The following is a 14,199-nucleotide window of genomic DNA, read 5'->3' on the forward strand; positions in this document are numbered from 1 at the left end:
TTAAATTATTTGTTCATTTGGGAATTTGAGAAATTGTAAATTTGAGAAATTAAGAGCTTTGTTTGAACTATTAGAGAGGTTAAGTGGATAGCTTGATATATGAACTGGAGCTCCGTGGGGTATGGGTTGGAGGTGTAATTTGGGGAGTCATCAGCATCTCGATGTTATTTTAAACCAGGCACTAGATGAGATAACTGGAAGATAAATATATATAGGGAAGAAAAGATAAGCTAGGGATGAGTTCTGAGTCACTCTCTCTAAAAACCCACCTTATGAGAGGCCATGGCCCCACCACATGGAAAGGGTAAATCAATAAAGGTCTAGTCAGGAGACAGAAACCACACCTGTTATCTGAACAGGGAAAATGTAATATAAGTAATTATTATCTAATAGAGGTGGTCAACTACTAAAAGAAGAAAGAGTGGAATTTCAGAGGCCAAGAAATAGCAGGTACAAACTATCATCTCTAAGATAAGAGAAGGAATTTCGGACTCAAGAGAGAGCACTGTCCCCCAGTGCAGAGATTTGAACTTTTTAGAAGAGGTTGTGACTACCCCCAGAAAAATACAGCTTGCAAGTAGCAAGAAGGTGAGAGAGGAGGGTTAAGGAGCGAGCTGGGGCTGCCTGGAGGAGGCCCTGGTGGGAAGCCTGTGGCCTGAGTGTACAGCTACAACAGAAGCTACTTGCTGCAAGTATCCAACCGGTGGCCAGGGGGCAGAGCGCGATCTGAGGGTGCATCTGGAGCTTGTCCACAAGGACCATCAGACTCTCAGGCTGCATGATAACAACGGAGCATCACAACCCTGAAGAGAAATGTCTTCTCGCCGCTATCACCCCAGGGATACCACTGTCACCCCAGAGCCCTCTGTGAAAATCCTGACATATCACTAGCTGGCAATGAAGAATTGTTTGCAGGGTCCAACTGAAGAATCCCCCAAAAAGGGCAGAGAAAGGTAGATTTGGAGCTGAGAGGTAACACATTTAACACTGGCATGAGAAGCCACGCAGAGATGCTCCAGGAGATAGGCCCCGGCTGAGCCCCGGCCCCCCGGGAGGACAGACAGCATGAACCACCAACCACGTGAATGATCCATCCTGTTGGCTCACACCAGTTAAGCGTTCAGATAATGGTAGCCCCAGAAGATATCTGACTGCATCTGCATAAGAGACTGTGAGCAAGAAACATCGAGCCAAGTCCAGTCAGTCCAGAACTATGAAAGACAGTAAGTTGTTTTCAGTCAGTAAGTCTCGGGGTAGTTTGTGATACAGCAACACATTAACTACAACAGAGGGAGGTGCTAACTAGATAGAGGGCTGTTAAAAGACCATTTGATATGAAGACTGATGAGAAGTGTCCATTCAGGGGCACATGGGTGACTCAGTCCGTTAAACATCAGACTCTTGATTTCAGCTCACGTCATGATCCCATGGTTTGTATGACAGAGCCCCACATCTAGCTCTGCACTGACAGCACCCAGCCTGCTTGAGAGTCTCTCTCCTTCTCTCCCTCTGCTCCTCCCCCACTTGTGAGTGTGCACTCTCAAAATAAATAAATAAACATTTAAAAAAATAACCTCAAAATCCACATGCGCAGCATCATTTTTTTCATATATTCAACTCCTTATTTAACATTTGCACTCGCTTCTTCCCAAATTGTTTATGTCCAAAATTGAAGTCATGAGCTTCCCTGACCAACTTCCTCCTCTACTTGTAATATCTCAGTGAGTGCTCCACTGTGTACTCAGTTGTCCAAGCCAGAGTCCTGGGGGTGACCACAGACGTGTCAGTCTCTCCCATCTTTCACATCCAGTTCTAAGTCCAGATTTATTCTATCTTTTATTTATTTATTTAATGTTTATTTGTTTATTTTGAGAGAGAGAGAGAAGAGGATGATCAGCCGGAGAGTGGAGAGAGAATCGCAAGTAGTCTCTGCACTGTCAGTATAGAGCCCCATGCAGGTCTCAAACCCACGTGCTATGAGATCATGACCTGACTCAAAACCAAAATTTGGACATTTAACTGACTGAGCCACTAGGGTGCCCCAGATTTATCCCACCTTTCAGCATCTCTTGAATCTTCCTTCTTTTCTTCACTTATACGATCATTACCTAAGTCTGAAATACTTTTGTCTCTTGCCTGTCCTGCCTCACTAAACTCTCAAATGGTCTTTTCATAGCCTCTATTATCCCAGTTGTAACCAGTCTACACACAGCCTGCCGGGATAGTCTTCAGATATTGCCAACCCAAATCTGTTGCTCCTCTGTTAAAAGCTCTCTGAAGTGACTTTCCATTGCTCCCCTGGTCAATATTAATGGTTCTCAAATGTTCCAAGTGGAGTGCAAAGATTTCTCCTTTATGGTTTCCTCAGTCTCATGATTTCTCAGTTCCTCACAGCCCTATTTATCTTTATACACCAGCATCCAGCAGGGATTTAGCTTATTTTTTCCTCTTGACTGAGACACCCTTATAGATCAGATCAGTTGCCCAGTGCAGACTAGGTTAGGTACATTTATTCCTCTATAGAATGAACTGTTCTTCTCCATTTATGAACTTATTGCAATTTCAATGCATTATATTATTACTTGTCTTCTCTGTTCCACCAAAATCTCCATGAAGGCTGGGGACATGTCTGTATTAGTCTGTCCTATATCTCTAGTGCTTACTATAATACTGAGCATTCCATATTATAGTAAGGAATTCAAGATTAATTGCTGAATTTTTAAATAAAAAAGGACCTGAAACATAAGAATTTAAATTGTATCATTAAGTTGCTATTTCAGACTGTGCCCATTTGAATGAAAATTCCACTTATATCCTAAATGGGCAAGATGAATTCTATTTATGCCAAGTATTAGCAGACTTTGCAAATTCCATCTTTGGTAAAAAGAACACAAATAAGAATGTGAAGCTTCTTCTCCTTATTCTAGGGCTAGAATAAGGCTCTTCCCATAAAGTACAAGCTCTTTGTCTCAGAAAATCTTTTCCCTAAGTCTTACTGAAACACTATTATACTCTTAGTAAATGTAGAAATAACAAGAGAAGTAGAAAAACTATCATTAGGCAAAACTGACAGCAAAAATTCTGCACATAAGAACCCTTGATAAATGTTAAAATTAGTGAGCAAAAGTATGCGATTAAATCATATTTGTATGAAAAGATGCTATACATTATATGTCATCAGAAAGATGCAAATTAAAACAACAATGAGATGCCGCTATATGACTATTGGCATGCCTCAACTCTGGAACCCTGACATTGCCAAATGCTGGGGAGGATGTGGAGCCACAGGAATTCTCATTCACTGCTAGGTAGGAATACAAAATGGCACACTTCAGAAGACATTCTGACAATTTCCTACGAGACTAAACATACTATATGATCCAGTGATCTTTTTTCTTAATATGTACACAAAGTGCTTGAAAACTTATGTCCATGTGAAAACCTTCACATTAATGTTTATAGCAACTTGATGTGTAACTGGAAAAATTTGGAAGCAACCAAGAGGTCCTTCAGTAGGTGAATGGATAGACTGTGGTACATCTAGAAAATGGAATATTAGTAGTGCTACAAAGAAATGAGCTATCAAGTCATGACAAAACATGGAGTAACATTGAATGTATATTAGTAAGTGAAAGAAGCCAATCTGAAAAAGCTACATATTTTATGATTCCAACTCCATGCGTTTTGGAGAACGTGAACCTGTAGAGACAGTAACAAGAGCCATGGTTGTCAGGAATTCGGATGTAGAGGGACGAATCGGTGAGATACAGTGGACTTTTAAGGCGGTGAAAATAGTCTGTATGATCCTACAATGATAGATACATGCCATTATATTTTGTCCAAACCCATAGAATGTACACCACCAAGAGTGAATCCTAATGCAAAGTCTGAACTTTGTCTGATTAGTATGTGTGAATGTGCCTTCATTGATTGTTCCATTGATTGTTCATTGATGTCTGCATCACTCTGGTGGGGGATACTGAAAATGGGGGAGTTATGAATGTATGGGAGTAAGGGGTATATGGGAAATCTCTATCTTCTCCTTAATTGTGCTGTGACCCTAAAACTGCACTATACACATAAAGTTTTGTAAAGAAAATTATATTTACATTATCTCAGAATATTTCTTCATAATCTACTCATAAATTACAATGGGGAAAGAGTTTTATAGTAAAGAACCCCAACAGACACCATGTCAACCAATAATCAAAGTTGACATCACCAGTAATCAGACATATCAACATACCGTCCACCTGATCTGATGCACTGAGAAGGGCATGGACGGCATCACTTCTGTGATGTCCTGGCCCCATCTCTCATATCTAACATGAGGAAGTATCAGACAAATCCAAATTGAAGAATATTCCACAAAATAAATGACCACTATTCTTTAAAAAATGACAAAGTAGTGAAGGAAATGACTCATGAACTGCCACTAATTGGAGGAGGCAGAGGAGACATGACATTGAAGCTCAATGTGGGATCTTAAACTGGATCCTCCTGCAGAAAAAAGACACAGTGGGAAAACCAGGGAAGTTTGAATAAAGTCTTTAGGTGAGTTAAGAGTATTGTATCAGTGTTGCTCAGGTCGTGAACTCGCAGTTCTTGAGTTTGAGCCCCACATCCAGCTCTGAGCTGACAGTGTGGATGGAGCCTGCTTGGGATTCTCTCTTTCTCCCTCTCCCTCTGCTCCTCCCCTGCTCATTCTTTCTCTCTCTCTCCCTCTCTCTCTCTCTCTCTCTTTCTTTCTCAAAATAAATAAATAAAGTTTAAAAAATTTTAAAAAAGAGTATTGTATCACTGTTAATTTCCTGGTTTCAATCATCATACTATTGTTATATAAGACGTTAACATCAGGGGAAGTTTAGTGAACAGTATATGGGAACTTTATTATTTTTTGCAACTACTCTGTAAATCTAAACTTATTTCAAACTAAAAAGTTTAAAAAACATATGTGTTCAATCTTTTCAACTGGACTGATGAGCAAGATCTTTTTGCTTGACATGTTCAAACACCTACTACCTCTTTCAGAGTCTCTACATCAGAATTTTTCTCTCTCCTACTTTAGATTTTCTACTTAAATACACGCATTTTCCTTTTCTAAATGCCACCTATGCTTTTCCCTGTCCTGATGTACAGCTACTCATTTTTCAATTGTCCTCTAATTTCTACTCTACAGAGAGGCCCTCCTGCTTTACACACCACCAATTTCCTACTACACGGAGATCCGAAGCCTCTCCACTATCCTTCATTCATCATATACTCAAGTGCCTATGGGTGAAGTCTCCAAAGCCTTAGATGGCTATTTATCTATCTTTAGCCTTGTATGAGAGTTTTTAAAAATAATAATGTCAGATTCGTAATCTCAAAATTTTAATCCCAGGAACAAAACAAGCCCAGGCTGGTATCCTGACCTTTTCTATGGCAGCTATCACCGAGGAATGCAAAGCATTTTATGGCATTGAATTGTGGTCATTAGGCCTGGCATGTTGGGCAAGTGCCGTGAGGCTTATTTTTATGAAGGGATAAAATACTGAGCCCAGAACTTGAGTGCTTCATCCAACACTTACAACAAACTGGCAGCAGGAGAGGCAGTGGAGTTTGCCTTCTGACCTTCATTTTCATGCCTTCATTTAGAGTTCCAATAGCTCTTCCTTTTCTGAGATTTCTTATCTGCACGTTGATAGACCAGAGGCTAACTGAGAAGTCAGCAGAGAGGTCATTGCTGCATCGAGTCTCCCAGCTGTGACTGCATGAGGTAGGGAGGTAGGTTATGGCTTTGTTGGTCACTAGTGCTCAACAGCTCAGTTCCTCTATTCAGAAAGCAGCCTTTCAATTCCTGTCTACCAGCCGTTTGTTCCTGTGCTCAAGGAGACAGGCTATTTTTCTTCTCTCTTCTTTGGTGAAGTGCACTATATTATAGGCACTACTTCAAAGGGAATACTTGGATCAGGCTACACTGAAAAATACCTAGTAACCTGCCATAAATTTAAAACTTTTCAGTACAGTCAATATTTTTCAAATGCTAAAGATAGGAAATGTGGCAATTTGAAAAAATTCAGCAAATGTATTCCCCGTGGAGAACTCTTGCCTTCTCCCCACTCCTGACTGCTGGCTTATTCTAAGGAATCTTTCTTATCTTAAAAATGTTGACCATAGGAGCGAGCCAATAGGAGCCAGCTCCCAGATTGGAGATATGGATATCTGGACTGGGAACCCTGGGGTTCATGTCTGAATAGACGTATCTTTGTTCATTTCATATCAGTTGGGTATAGTGAACCCTTTTAAGAAAACATTAGTGTTCCGAGGATTCTGAGACTGCAGATACTGTAACCTAATAACTTCAAGGCACATAACTTCTAATTTTAAAATAGAGGGTTGATCGTTCTCTCCACCAGAACAAACTGTATGGGAATAGAGTAAATCTATCAGGTGATCATGGCAGAGATGTAGTTTCTTAAATCCAGACCAACTGGACTAGGGTTGAATAAGAATCATCCAGAAATCTTGTTAAAAACACAGATTCTTTAGCCCCAATAACTGAAAACCCAATTCAATGATTCAGGCGCATAGCCAGGCTAAGAAATCTTTCACCTTGAAGAAAATGAAAACTGAATCATATCAGTGGTTTACAAGTTTGGAAAATAACTAAGTTTTTAGCCTTTCATTTATCCAGTTACCTATCTATCCACTCTCTCTATATATTTATTAAATATATTTATTTATATTTATTTATTAAACACCTCTCTATAAATGCCTGCTATATGGTAGGAATGGAACTATGTGCTAGGTATTTAATTACAGTAAAGAAGCATCCAATCAAAGGGGAAGATGTACAAGGAAGTACTATTAAGTGTCATCCTAGGGGCATGCACAGGGTGAAACGAAACCAAAAAAACCATCACTGAATCAAGCCTCGAGGAGTTGGGGGGAATTTTGTAGAGGAAATAAACTCTGATCTGGCTCTAAAGGATAGCCGGGTGAAGAAAAATTGGTGAAGAGAGAAGAATAATAACAAAGTGAGTATTAAGACCCCAGAAGTGAAAAGAACATGATGCAGAGATTTCCAGCAGTTTAGTACAGCGAGAGTACAAGGCCATGGGGAATTGCTGAAGGGTGGGATAGGAAAGTAATGAGCAGGTCACAAAAGGCTCATTAGTAAAAGATCACATGTCCCTATTTACCTGGGACAGTCCTCGTTCCTGCCTCCTGCCCCAGGTTAATTCTAGTAGCCTCCCCTTCACTTTCAAAAGAAGATGCATTTTTAAAACTGTACCTTGTTTTTTCAGAGAGAGAGAGAGAGATCCCAAGAATCTCTGATAGCACAGAGCCTGACAGGGAGTTTGAACTCATAAACTGTGAGATCATGACTTGAGCAGAAATTAAGAGTGGGTGCTTAATCCATTGAGCCACCCAGGCCCCCTGAAAGAAGATACATTTTATGGTTGGATGATACATTGTATGGTTGGCCCCCTTATAGCCATTGCTAAGGAGTCTGGCCTTTTGGTCAGAGGAAGACATGTTGTTCTTGGAAGGTTTAAGCAGGAGAGTGAGTTGATCTGATTTCTGGTTTGATAATCTCATCGGGCTGCAGCACAGAGAATAGATTGTGGCAGGACAGGATTGGAGTCAGGGATATTGTTTGGTGAGCAACTATAGGAATCCTGGCAAGAGCTGTAATGGGTGAAAAGAAAGGATGGCTGTGGGGGTGAGCAGAAAGGAATAGATTCCACCAGTGCTAAGAATCAGACTGGACTTACCACTTAACATGTGACTGGATAAGTTATTTAAGTTTTTCCCCTTCATTTGAATGAGGGGCTATAACAATTCCTCTTGGGATTCTCCTAAGACATAACAGAATACATTTTTCAGCACACATCCCGTGAGGCCCTCAATAATTGCTTTCCCTTTTGCTGCCAGCCAAGGCCCTCATCTCCACAGGGTACTTCCCAGGTCCACCTCTGGTGGTCTCTTCTCCATTCTCCCCAATTAGGTGACATTAATTCTATTCTCAATTTCCTGTTGCTTCGACGCCTGCTTTCTCATTCCCTCAATGCCCAGATACCAGTTGAATGTCTCCAAAAATAGCTTAATTTTGTTGGAAGATGAGCTTATGATTTACAGTTGCTTGAAAGACGCACGTATCCATTAAAACAATGACAGCAACCAAAACTCTATCAGGCTTTAACCTAAAAACGTATGCCTTGAAGGCTGTACATGTAAGCAATCTGACCTATGGACATGGTAGCTATGCATCCAGAATTTTCTAAAACAGTCAGTCAACTGTCTTGCTGTTTTTGGTTTAGGAAATAAAGTGTCTTTAGGGGCATCTGGGTGGCTCAGTTGGTTAAGTGTTCGACTTGATCTCAGGTCGTGATCTTCGGTTCACACATTTGAGCCCTGTGTTGGGCTCTGTGCTGACAGCTCAGAGCCTGGAGCCTGCTTCAGATTCTGTGTCTCTTTCTCTCCCTGCCTCTTCCCCACTTGTACTCTGTCTCGCTTTCAAAAATAAATAAGCAGTTAAAAAATTACAAAATAAGGTGTCCTTGAAGAAAAATGACCATATTTTGGAATCAGCTTCACCTTCTACTATAAAACTCTTCTTCCTCACTTTCTCTCCTTTTCTCCACTCCTTCTTTCCTCCCTTCATTTCTTGTCTACATCTTTCCTTTTTACTCACTTTCCCCTCCCTCTGTTGTAGATATGTTTGCCTCTAATGACACCAACAGGGACCTTGACCTCTGTAGTTTGGCTTCAAGATTTGTGTGTGTGTGTGTGTGTGTGTGTGTGTGTGTGAGAGAGAGAGAGAGAGAGAGAGACAGAGACAGAGACAGAGACAGAGACAGAAAGAGACAGAGAGAGAGAGAGACAAAGACAGAGAGAGAGGAGAGAATCTTAAGCAGGCACCATACTCAGCACGGAGCCTGATGTGGGGCTTGATCTTATAATCACAAGATCATGACCTGAGCCCAAATCAAGTGACTCAACTGACTGAGCCACCCAGGCACCCTTTGGCTTCAGGGTTCTTTATAACCCAGTTTCTCTCCATCAAGGTAGACCTTTCGTCCAAGTCAGTTTCTTTCCCAAAGTATGGCATACTTTCCTCCTTGTCAGTGTTTATATGAAGACTTTATCCACCAAACCTTTGTGTTTGAGTTGGCTCTGCTGAGCTGAATTTCCATCTTCTCCAAGAAGCACTTTCATTGTCTACTCCAATGTGGAGTTGATGCCCTCCATTTGCACCTCCTCCTAATTCCTTTAGCACCAATGATCTGCATCTGCACTCTTATAAAACTGTTTATGTGTGCGTGTCTGATCTTACCAACTACGTTGACAGCTCTTGGTCAGGAGATTTTTGTCTTACAAACTCTTATGTCACCCACCAAAATCAGCATGAAATTCAAACACAATAAGCTGTGGATTTTTAATTATATGAGAAGTATAGAGAAAAGCTCCTTATTATCCCCTTTCTTAAAACTAGGTGTTTTTTTTTTTTCCACTGAGCTTCCAGACACCATGAGTGTTCTTGTCTCTCAGTAGCAACTAGTGCTCTTGTCTTCAGAATTCTTGGTTTGGGAGATTGGGAAAGGTTAGGGGTCTCACATAGACAATAGAGACATGAAATCCCTATTATTCCTATCTTCCGAGTTGTCATAAAGTTAACTTTTTAAAAATGTTTATTTATTTTTGAAAGAGAGAGTGTGCCTTCCTGCACAAGCCCATATGAGAGGGGAAGGGATAGAGAGAGATGGAAACAGAAGATCCTAAGCTGTCAGCGCAGAGCCTGATGCAGGGCTCAAACTCACCAACACTGAGATCATGACCTGAGCGAAAGTCCGACACTTAACCAACTAAGCCACCCAGGCACGCCTGAGTTGTCATATAGTTAAATAAAACAATGTATTATGATTTCTGTTCAGCTTATTTTGTGAGGACACATAGATAGATGGGCAGTTGACATATTGTTTTAAATAACTGATCTTACCGTGGATGATATCCAGCCTAATGTCTGTCCTATTTTCCATTAAGACTGAGTCGCTTCTGTGGGTGGTTGGTGTTTGTCCTTAAACTTAGGGTAAACTGTGCTCCTGGTTCATCTCTAAGGAAGGTCCAAGGTGAAAAAGTCATAGAACTCATTCCAGTACCCTAGAATTCTGGATGTTTGATTTTTCCTAATTTGTAGAGATAGTTAAATAACATAGGGTCATTGGTGAAATGGTTCATGATGAAGTATTAATTATTTTAGATTAGGCTGTGGATCATGAAGTTATGGTTCATGTTGCTTTTCTTAATGGAGCTTAATGGAAACTAAACAAGTAGAGAGAAACCTTCTTATTCAACCTTATCTAGAATAGCTAATATTTGAGCACATTACCCTTCCCCTTCTATAAATAATCCTTTGGGTGAAGGAGCATATTTGTACAATCTCATCCTTCATTCCTTCACCCTCTCATTCATTCCACGAATATTATTGTTTGTACACTATGTGGTGGATACTATTTATGGCTCTGGAGGTGCAGCAGTAAACAAACAAACAAAAGTGATCTCTTCACTTTAGGTGCTTATATTTTAAAAGAGAGAGACAGACAAAAGAGTCAATAAATAGGATACGGACAATTGTTAGAATAGTTATGAAGGAAGTTAATAGGGTAATATGAGAGAGAATAATGGGGCATTGAGATAGGATGAGCAGTGAAGGTTCCTCTGAGAATATCATATGGACCAATTTGCAATGAGTCATCAAGAGTCTTTTAGACAGAGGGAATGGCAATGCAAAGGCCCCAAGGTATAAAAGAGTTTGACAAGTTCAAGATACAGAAAGGAGCATGATATAGAGCTAAATAGGAGTAAGAGGAGAGTGGCATAAGGTTGGAGAAGCAGGGGGCCAAAGCCAGGAATGGGAATAGAAATGAGTAGTCAGGAGGTTTGGACATTCAATAAGAGTCCTGAAGTCTCCTTTCAAAAGATGTGCATAATCAATTATTGTTGGTGTCATTAAGCAACCATGTCCTTTTCCCCTAAACCTGAATTTGCCTTGTGACTTTGGCTCATCTCATCTGAGCAGTGGCACATGAACTGTCTTCTTCATTGATTTTACTTAAGAAAATACCCTGTTTGGGAGGCCTTTCCATATGTAAAGGAGATAACTATTCAATAAAAAGGTCCTAATTTAGCATAGATCAACATGTTAAGTATTATCCACTCTCCCATGGGCTTTTTTTTTTTTAAGATATCAAAGTTTCCCTTTACTCTATAAACATATGTGGATTTGAAAGTAAATTTAATCTGGAAGTTTCTGATTCATTTACATTTAGCTCATACCATGTCATTCATTTACAGTGGTTTGAAGTTTATGAAACCTCTTGCAACTTACTTATTTTTTTTAAAAAAATTATGTAGCTTAAAAAAAACCTTTTAACTCTTCTTGTTCTTAAGAACAAGAGATGATGACTTTATAAACACAAACAAACAATAAAGCCCAATGCCAGAGCTTAGTTTGCAACATAAAAAGTTAGGATGCTTGTGTAAGTTTCAAATTAATCAAATGGAGTCACACACCCAGCATAAAATTAGGACATCAGACTTTGTTAAAATGTGCAATGCTATCGTTTATGTAGAGTAGAAACTATAGTATATTATCAAGACATAAGAGTTTCCCTCTGTGTATTTCCTCACTTTACCTCAATTCCACACGTCATTGAATTCTGGAGATTCCAGAAATACCAGACCTTTAGAAAAAAAAAATAATCAAACCACAAACAGACAGTATTTGAAGAGAATTTATAAAAGGTCATTTTATGTGGTAAGGAATATTTGTTTGCAAGTGACAGATAATCCACTCCGAGTGGGCTTAAACAAAAGAAGAAATTAATTGGCTAATGTGACTGAAAAAATCAGAAGTAGAGGGGGTTCAGGCATGGGAGAATTTAGAAACTCAGTGTCATCAGAACACCCTCTCTTTCCCCCTCTGGGCTCTGGCTTCTCTTCTTGGCTTCATGTGATAGTAAGATGGCTCTAAATAACTCCCGGCCAGGTGGTCCTAGATGCCATGGAAATCCAATGAGGATTAAAGAGATATACACATGCCCCTCTCTTGGTAATTGTTCCAAAGCTTCCCAGATCTCTGTCTGACTGGGGTGGGAGTTCATTTCTGTGATTGGCCTGCCTCCAGTTATGTGCTTGCTACCCATGGAACTAGAGAGTTGAGTATATTTTGCTTGAGCCACAGGGATAAAGATGGACAAGTGATATCCCAGAGGAAAATTGGAGAATAAAAGAAATAATCCAACAAACAAACAAAGCCAAACAAAAATGTCCACCACAGAACCTACTGCACCTATTCATCTGATGTTTGGCTCCCTTGAGCAGGGAAAGTGAAATCGCAGGCTCGATCGAAGTCCTCACATTGTCATAAATTACCCAGGCGATGTGGCCAAGTCCCTTCACTTCTCTGCCCCTCAGTATCCTTGTTTCTAAAAGGAGGGGGACCAGACACAATGCTCTCTCTGAATTTTCTTCCAGCTCTGAAATGGTAATGATCCCAAGCTTGCCAAAGAAGAATGGGAAGATTCTCCTGGCCCAAGATTTCATGGAAAAGAAAACGGAAGAAGGCCCAGGTGCAGGGCAGAAAAGGGAGCCAGCGGACCCTGGGCCATAGAGCGAAGGAAGCAGAGAGAATGCTCAGGGGAGTGAGGTCAACTCCAGGACAGGACATCTCTCTGCAAGCTGAGGAGCACCCTCCAGTCCCTGCTGAGTACTCGGAGTGAATGCACTGGCGCGGTGGTGATAGTTGCCATAGAGAGGGATAAATAGACTATTGTTTAGTGCAATGGCTTGATTTCTGTCAGAAAGTTTCACACTCAAAATAAATATTATATATGGCTCCCATCAGAAGTATCTAATCTAGAAAGAAGAAAAATGTATATTTTCTGAGGTGTTTTAATAAAGTGCTTTAATTCTAGATGTCCATAATCTCGCATCAGATGTGTTTTAGAATTTAGTTATTGGTGGGGGTGGGGAGAGATTTTAAGAAGCAAATAAAGAACGTGTGCCATATGTTTTATTACCATAAGGAGGGTGCGGTACAGCACCCTACAATCATCTACATCAATATTTCTGCAACAAAACATATGAATGTTCACATTAAGAGATAAAAAGACTAAAAATAGCCTCTTATTTGTTCAGGTCAGATTCTTGAAACAAGACACTCTTAGTTTCCAAAGCTTTTTGGAGCTTAAAGTTGTGGATAAAGTCCTATGGACCTATAGGTACCAGAGCTGATTGAGATCACTTTGGATAAGACAAAGGAAAGACATGGAACTTGGGAAAGTTGAAGAATGAATTGAATTGTTTTTCTTAATGTCAAGGGACATAGAATTTACTCCCTTTTTTTTCCCTCTGTGCCTAGTCTCTCGTAGGTGTCAGTGACTATGACGTAAGTACTTCCTACCTATTTTCTGGTTGGCTGTGTTCTCATCACTGCTTTAGGCTCTCCGCTGAATGGTTAACATCAAGTTCATGCCTCTTCAGCATTTGATGGGTTGGTCACTCTTCCTAGGTCTCTCATTCACTGACTTGTAGGTACAAGCCACTTTGTACCTAAATCTCTGGATGGTGCCCTTTGGTTTCTTTTTTTGGGCTGTTTTTCCTCCACCTACCCTGATGTGCCCATGTTCTCTTCTCTTTTCCCTCTGCACATTTCTCCATGGTGAGCCAGAGGCCACCTCCAGACATCACTTACCACTTGCATGCTTACATCTCCAAAGCTGTCCATCTCTCCAGCTTATACGGTTCTTCTGAGATCAGAACTTATAGTTGGCAAGGCATTTCCAAATTCAAACGTGCGAATGAGTTTCAAATAGAATTTATTACCCCTGCTTTCCCCCAACCCCACTCCCACAGTTTACTTTAGTGAAAGGTATCACCTTTTATTCAGGTGCTTGGGACAGAATCCAGAATTATCAAGCCCTATCAATTACACCTAGTTTATACCTTCCCTACGCACTTTTTTCTCCATCATTTACTCTGCCACTATCTTATTCTAAACTTCGTCATCTCTTGCCTGGATTTACTCAGTGGCCTCCTAACTCAATTCTCTGTTTTCAGTCACCACTTCCTATAATCTACCTATTCTATCAGTATTCACAAAGTTTCTCTTGAGTAAAAAATATGATCAAGTTATGACCCTGCATCAAATCT

Source organism: Hyaena hyaena, unplaced genomic scaffold (genome assembly GCF_003009895.1).
Source record: "Hyaena hyaena isolate Hyena2069 unplaced genomic scaffold, ASM300989v1 scaffold_26, whole genome shotgun sequence".
Taxonomy (NCBI): domain Eukaryota; kingdom Metazoa; phylum Chordata; class Mammalia; order Carnivora; family Hyaenidae; genus Hyaena; species Hyaena hyaena.